The sequence below is a fragment of the Capra hircus genome, chromosome 18 (assembly GCF_001704415.2).
Source record: "Capra hircus breed San Clemente chromosome 18, ASM170441v1, whole genome shotgun sequence".
Taxonomy (NCBI): domain Eukaryota; kingdom Metazoa; phylum Chordata; class Mammalia; order Artiodactyla; family Bovidae; genus Capra; species Capra hircus.
Window position 1 is genome coordinate 46,481,065 of NC_030825.1, and position 7,794 is coordinate 46,488,858.

General features: G+C 42.2%; 1 pseudogene; it reads left to right on the forward strand.

Moving 5' to 3' along the window:
* Nucleotides 4,002-4,887, forward strand: LOC108638063 (annotated as a pseudogene).

The window sequence follows — 7,794 nt, forward strand, 5'->3', positions numbered from 1 at the left end:
CCCAGCATGCAATACCCTTAATCTAAGAATAAAATGAAAAAAATAAGAGACAAAAAAGTCCCCAATCTTTTGTTTCATAAGTAATATTAAGTATAGTGGAAAACATTTCCCTTGAAATTCAATCAGTAGGACTTCAGATGAATTTGGAATCTGAATACAAATTAACTGAGAGGAACCTCCCCCCTCCCCCCAAAAAATCAAACTTCAAGCTAAGAATTCAGTTTAAGGTGACACTGGTTTTGGAAGCACCTGACAGAAGCATATGTATAAAATCTGGAAGAAATCTCTCTCAATCCAGCCTCAAGAGAAATCTCCAAGAATTACGAAGGAATTCTGCAATGGCTGGAGCTCAGAAAAACTTAAAACACAAAACACAGAATTAAATAAGGCACCATGAACAAGAATCAACAGAAGAAAAGGGAAAACCTCAGGTCCCTAAATACTTCAGATAGTGGCATTTTCATTTAAAATAATTATATTTAATGTGTAAGGGGGTGGGGCATTGTTCCCACTCCTTAGATAGGATTCAGAGGAATTCAGAGGAAAGTGACTGTAATATGTACGCAGGCACATGGTGAATTAGCCAAGCCTGTCTCCCCAGCAATGGGCAGTGGGAGCAGATGCTGCTGACCAGCATCTGTATGGCTTTAGCATACACTGTAACACACTGAACCTCAGTTTCCTTATCTATGACGCTAGGTTTTCCTCTCATCTCTCAAGGTTGCCAGGAGGCTGAAATATGGTAGATAATGCTTGTGACTGTAGATCATGGTCTACAGAAATGCGCAGACACTCCATATGCTGTGTTGTCTTCCTCCCAATGCCATAAGACCATCACCTAGTTCAGAGGTGAAACAGCATCCTGAGGGCATTCAGTCCCTGCCAAAAATCACAGGTGGAGACTGTACCCCCAGTGTACCTCATACCTCTCCAGAATGCTGCAACTCCAGTTCAAGGAATAAGCTCTCTCCTAATGAACTGCAGGAATTTATTGGTGGAATCCTCCAGTCAGATATGTGGACATGACTAAGACTACTTCTTTTCCGTCAAGTGGTTTCCTTGGGATGCCTGCAAGTGTGGCTCCATTAACACAAAAGCACTTGAGTACCTTTTATTCTTCAGAAAGGAGGTTCGTAAACCTGGTGAAGCTGAGAAGGTAACAGGCAGGAAGGCCAGGGGTCTCCAAACGGAGGAAATAGGCTGCAAGTGTCAGACATGTTTTTATCTCTCTCTTAAGCGGCAGGAGGAAACAAACTAATGGAATATATATATATATATATATTTCCCCCCCTTCTCGATACAAATTTTAAAAGAGGTTTCTCTTAAAATTCTGTGTTGCCATGACATCTGGTTCCACCTGAACTTAACTATTCTTAAACTTTGAGCTAACCAATGCATTTTTCTTATGGAAATATTTGTCTTAAGCTATGTTAATGTACTATGCATTTACCCCAGACTCTGTCTTCAAGTTGATTAGACTAAAAGCTCAGAACTGACTTGACAAACCAGTATGTTATACTCATACATTGTTCTCTTAATCTATGTTAATGAAACTATATATTTGTATGGGAATCTGCTTTTCTTCAAGATTCATATCAATTGTTTTATGGCCCAGGATGACTCACCAAGATAATCTCAAAATGTGTCTTGTGGGTGAAGGGCCTGGTGCCATTCTCTGAGTTTTGAGACATTTCCTTCTTTTAATTAGCAGACTGCTAGCAGCTATATAACTTCCAGCTAAAGACTAGCAGGAGAGGTATTCTTTCTGCCCCCTTCTAATGTCTACATCAGAAGCTTTCTCTATCTCATTCATACTTTAATAAAACTTTATTACACAAAAGCTCTGAGCGATCAAGCCTCATCTCTGGCCCCGGATTGAATTCTTCTCCTCTGGAGCCCAGGAATCCCAGTGTCTTTTTGTGATTCAACAACAACCTTTCAAAGCCTCAAGGGATAAAAGAAACAAACCACACTGCACCCTCTTTGAAACTTCCTAGGGAGGGCCCTCCAGTCAGGAGTGCTCATCAGGAATCTGCTATATCTCTATGCACAGTAAAGCAAAAGTCACAATCTATATCATAAAGAGATGACTCCATTAAAAGACACTAATCAGAACACTCTTCCTCCCAATATGCTCAGAACTCTACTGAGAAGACTTCATAACACCCGGGTGACTCCCATCTCCAACCAGCTACTTCTCTTTTTAAATTTTTTAAAATTTATTTTTTGCTGCACTGAGTCTTCATTTGCTGAGCCTGGGCTTTCTCTAGTTGCATCAAGTGGGGGCTACTCTCTAGTTGGGGCACACAAGCTTCTTGTTGTGGCGTCATCTCCTGTTGTGGAGGACAGACTCTAGGCATGTGGGCTTCAGTAGTTGAGGAGCTCGGGCTCAGTTGCCACGTGGCATGAGGAGTCTTCCTGGATCAGGGACTGAACCAATATCCTCTGCACTGGAAGGTGGATTCTTAACCACCGGACAACCAGGGAAGTCCCAGCCACCCACTTCTGAAGGAAGGTGGGAGCAAGGTATCACAGAACAATATAGGAGTGCCAGCCCATTCCATGGTCAGGTGGCAGGTACTCCTCATTGGCCATGAGACCATTTTTTTTAAACCTGTGGTTGGTCCCACAGTGTGGTAAGAGAGGTCTGTGTCTGAAGCTTCATTTTCTTGGAGGTATATATTTGGAGCTGCCTAGGTATCAGAGGGAGGAGGTGTGTGAAATGGCAATGTGCAGAGCCCTGAGTTAGCACGGAGCACTATCTTAGCCTCTCTTCACTGTCTTCAGGCCTTAGTCTGAGGGACAGCTCATGTAAACCCTAAGGAAGAAAACCAAAAGAACCCGACAAAAACAAAACAAACAAAAACCACCTCAATAAAAGAAACCTCAGAGAAGGCACAAATGAGTCAGAGGGTAAAAATGCAGGATATTTTAGAGTACAGCTGCTTTGTATTTGTGGACCAAGACCCACCTCCCTGAGCCTATTTCTCCATTGGTACAATGAGGATAATGTAGCATCTATCCTCTAGACTTGAAAGGATTAAACAAGATAATGTGTGTCAAGCTTAGTAGTCCTAACACTAGTGGAAGGTAGGTATCAAAAAAGAAGTAAATACTCAATGGATTTTAAGTCATTATAAAGGGGATAAAGGAAAACAATCCTTGATCTATAGGTCTTCTTTCCTCTCCACCTGAATCATGGGTCCCCAAGTCAGGCCTCCCAAAGGCTGGCCCATGTTAGCCTATATGGATGTGATCATGAAGACAGTCTGATCTTGACTTAATAGACTTTAGGAAACCCAGTGCTTAGCTCATGGACAGTAAGTGTCAATGGTAAGCCAGTGCACAAGCCCTGACCCCCTGGCCAGGCACTCTGGTGGCTACTGTTCTGCCTCACTTTCATCACAATCTCTGTCCTTGACCTACTCAATGAACTGCCTTGAGCCAATGCCCTGAAGCTGCTTCACATGCCCAGACTTCTCTCCTACACACAGGTCATTAAGTTCCAGCAGTCTGTAGACTAATTCCTGCCACCTGGTTACTCTGACAGCACCTCAAACAGAAACTGAGTCTATAAAGGTCCTGCCAGGATCCCATCTTTCTCCACAGGGCACCACAAAAAATGCCCTTGGGTCAAGGTGCCCCCTTGCACTGGTGTCAGGCCTCAGGGGAGACTGCACTGCTGGAGTAGTGAGCAGGGAGTGGGGGCCACTCCGCCTCACCCGGGAGAACACTGAGGGTGGAAGGTCAGGAGGGATGAGTGGCCCCGTATAGTGGAGAAGACAAGAGGTGACATTCTTCTGCCATGCAGGCATGGCTCAGGTACTACAAATATTGGCTGGGACACCTACTTGTTTCATTAAGTGAACTTTCTTCCAACAGTTTTCATCATAGCCTTTCTTGGCTATTGTTACTTGAAACCCAGAAACCAGAAACTGGAAAACATCCCAACTGAGGCAAGCATAACTATTAAAGAACACCACACACCACAAAGTATAAAATTATCAAGGATGGTGTATCCCCCGCCAGATATGCTTGTACCACCTAGGAAATATGTCCTTCTTATGACCCCCTGGCTGGCTCCCATCATCTGGAATGGGACTTTCAACATTGATATCCTGAATGAGCAGTTCTGGCTTCAGAACATCACCATTGGATTAACTGTGTTTGTTGTGGAAAAAAAAAAAAAACATTTTCCACCTGAAGCTGCTCCTGGAGATGGCAGAGATGTACTTTATGGTGAGACACAGGGTGAACTACTATATCTTCACTGTTCAGCCAGCCTACGTTCCTCTTATTCGCCTTCAGAAAGGACGGCATATGGTCATCTTCAAGGTCCAGAGGTATGCCCGCTGGTAGAAGATTTCCATACACTGCATGGAGGTGATCAGCAATTTTATTGAGCAGCGCTTCCACCAGGAGGTGGATTACCTTGTGTGTGCAAATGTGGACATGAAGTTTAGTGACGATGTGGGCATGGAGATCCTCTCCTCCTTGTTCGGCACCCTCCATCCTGGCTTCTACGGATTGACTCAGAAATACTTTGAATATAAATGCCGGCCTCCATCACAGGCCCATATTCCTGAAGATAAGGAGGGCTTTTATTATATATGGGCCTTATTTGGGGAGTCCATGCCAGAGGTTTACAGACTTGCCAAGGCCTGCCATGAGGCGATGATTGTTGACCAGGCCAATCACATTGAGGCCAGGTGAAATGATGAGAGCCACCTGAACAAATACCTGCTTTATCACAAACCCACCAAGATCCTTTCCCCTGAGTATATATGGGATAGTCTAATACTCAATTATCTGGAGTCAAGTCAGGTGCGGAATTTGGTCCACGCTATACATCAGTATAGATTTAGGGTCATGAAGAGGAAAAACTGATGAGCAAAGCTTCCAGGAATGGCTCAGAGAGGGGCCATGCTCAGCTAGCCTGAGTCTTCTTGGCATGCCATCCTTCATTAAAACCAGTTTTAGCAGAAAAGGTATAACTCTGCTTCCTTTTACTGTCTGGTTGAAGCCTAGCACCACCTCCCCAAGTGTATTCAGGCCCAGTGCCATCCCCTTCCCCTCCCTCCCACCACCAACCACCATTTTGGCTGGCCTGGTTCCTGGGTTAAGGTAAGTTCCCAGAGCTGCCCCCATCTTTAGCTTCTCACAGTGTACTCCTAACACCCTTCAGGAAGGAGGAGGCATGCAATCTCAGTCTATCCTGCCAAACAAGGGATCAGAGATGACATCTTCTCCAGAACAAGGGAGGTGGCCCCAGGCACACAGTCTCCTGTTTGCTGTGACAAAGAGACTCACAAGACTTGCCTCCGCCTTAGCCAAGCAGATGCAAAAAGTCTTCAGCTTTAAGCCAAATTCCTTCCTCTTCTAGGCTTCCCTGTGGCTCAGGCGGTAAAGAATCTACCTGCATTGCAGGAGACCTGGGTTTGACTCCTAGGTTGGGAAGATCCCCTGGAGAAGGGAATGGCGACCCACTCCAGTATTTTTGCCTGGAGAATCCCATGGACAGAGAAACCTGGCAGGCTACAGTCCATGGGGTTGCAAAGAGTCAGATACAACTGAGCAACTAACAATTCTCAGAAGTTGAAAATAAGTTGTAGTGTGAGGTAGGAGGAGAACACAATGCCAAAATCAAGGTCCTCTTTCCTGGCACTTAGCAACCTATGTGTTCTACCACCAGAAAACTTTAATTTCAACAATCAGTGATTTCACAGTTTAGTCCAAATAAAATATCATCACAGTACTATCCTTTTCTTTTAAAAAGTGAATGTTAGCCATTCATCATGTCCAGGCTCTGCTTTGGTGTGGATGTAAGCACTTGACCTATATTTGATGACCAGATACCTCTGCCCTAGACTTGACCCAGACCTTACCCCAGAGAAGCAAGGACAGTAGAGACCCAACAAGTAGTTTTTTAGCATGCTTTGGCTGCCTGGCCTCCCTCATTCCTATTTGCTGAATTCAGTCCTCTAGCTTTCCAGGGATTCTGATAGGTTTCCAACAAATTATCTTTCTACTTAAATTGGCAGGAGTATGTTTCTTTGCTTTCAATTATAAATCTCAAATAACAGATGCAGAGAATGTACCTCATCAATAGCTAAGTAGAACAGGCCCAGTTTTGTCTGTCAGGAAGTGTTGGGCTTTTTTCACACTAAATAGGGCTACAAAATTTTTTAAAACATTGTAAAGCAGTGAATTAATTTTCCATTTTAAGAGTATAGCAATAGAAAAATAAATCTGAAGTAGACAGAACTAAAGAAATGATAATAGAAATATACAGTAGGGAAAAATTAACACCAAAAAATGGACTTTTAAAAGATTAACAAAACTGACAAACTTCTAGAAAGACTGACCAGGAAATAAAAGGAGAAAACTGAAATTATCACTATCAGGTATAAGTGGAGGCATCACTACCACTGATTGGACAGTCACTGGAGGGATAACAAGTGACTGTGAACATTTTTCCATGAAGAAAATTTCACTGCTGTAGGGTTTTACCATGAATTCTATTACATAGTTAAGATATTTTTCCAATGTTACACAAACTCTGAAAACAGAAGAGATTTTTCCTAACTTATTCAATGAAGACAGCATTACCCTAAAATAAAAACATAATACACAAATGTAAAAATTAGTATTTCTCAGGAACATAGGCATAAAATCTTCAATTAAATTTTAGGAAATCAAATCCAACCAAATACAAGAGGGTGATCTAGCATGACCAGCCTTTTGGATGGGGTTTGTCTCAGGAATCAAGATTGGTTTAACATTCAAAAACCAGTCAATGTAATTCACCATATTAGGAGAATAAAGAGGAAGAAGCCATATGATTATTTCAAATGTGTGTGCAGAGTAGTACCAACCCCTATCAAAAAAATCTCTCAGCCAGACATACATTGGAGGAATTTCCTTTATGTGATGAAGCAAATATACAAAAAGCCCAGCTAACAGCATATTGAACACTTTTCCCTTAAGATCTGGGACCTGGAAAGCATGTCCATTGTTCTCCATCAGTATTTGATATTTTACTAGGTGTCAGAAAAAAAACATAAACGTAATAAAATACAGATTTAAAAGATTTTAAAAACTCTCTTTATTCACAGAAGTCATGAATATGTGTGTAGAAAATCATGAGAAATCTACAAAGATACTACCAGAAGTACAGAGTGATTTTAACAAGTTTCCAGCATACAGAAATCAATATATTGTTGGGAGCCACGTTAGGCATTACTGAAAAAATGGAGGCACAGCCCTAAACCCCCTCCCTTTGTTCCATAGGCATGGACCCGGAATAAAGGAGTTAGGCTTTGTGATTCTGACTTGTTTTTTCCTTTCTTCGCCTGAGTTGACTGAAGAGAATATTAAGGTGTTTATTGTTTTTGAGAGGAGCATGAGAAGGCATAAAGCCTTCTGCAGCTGTGCCCAAAGAATAATTCATAAAGTTAATCATTGACATTTGTTCAAGGACTTTTACAAAAGAGTGCTCCAGGGTGAACACAGAGGCTTGAGACCATGGAAGGGCTTCCTATCTGAAGCCTATTTGTGAGGAAAGTGTTTATTGAAAAGGAGTTTGCTGAATTTAGGGCTTAGGAATAATTAAAATAGTTAGAAGCTAAAGATTTAAGGGATGCTGTAATGTTAGCATATTCTACTATAGCTTATAGAGATTAGGGACTTTAGAGATATTTATAGCTAGAAGCCCTTTCTTAGAAATAGTGACCTTAGGATACTAGGGGCAAACAGGACTTAGAAAGATAAGAAATAAACCAAGGAATGTGGTAT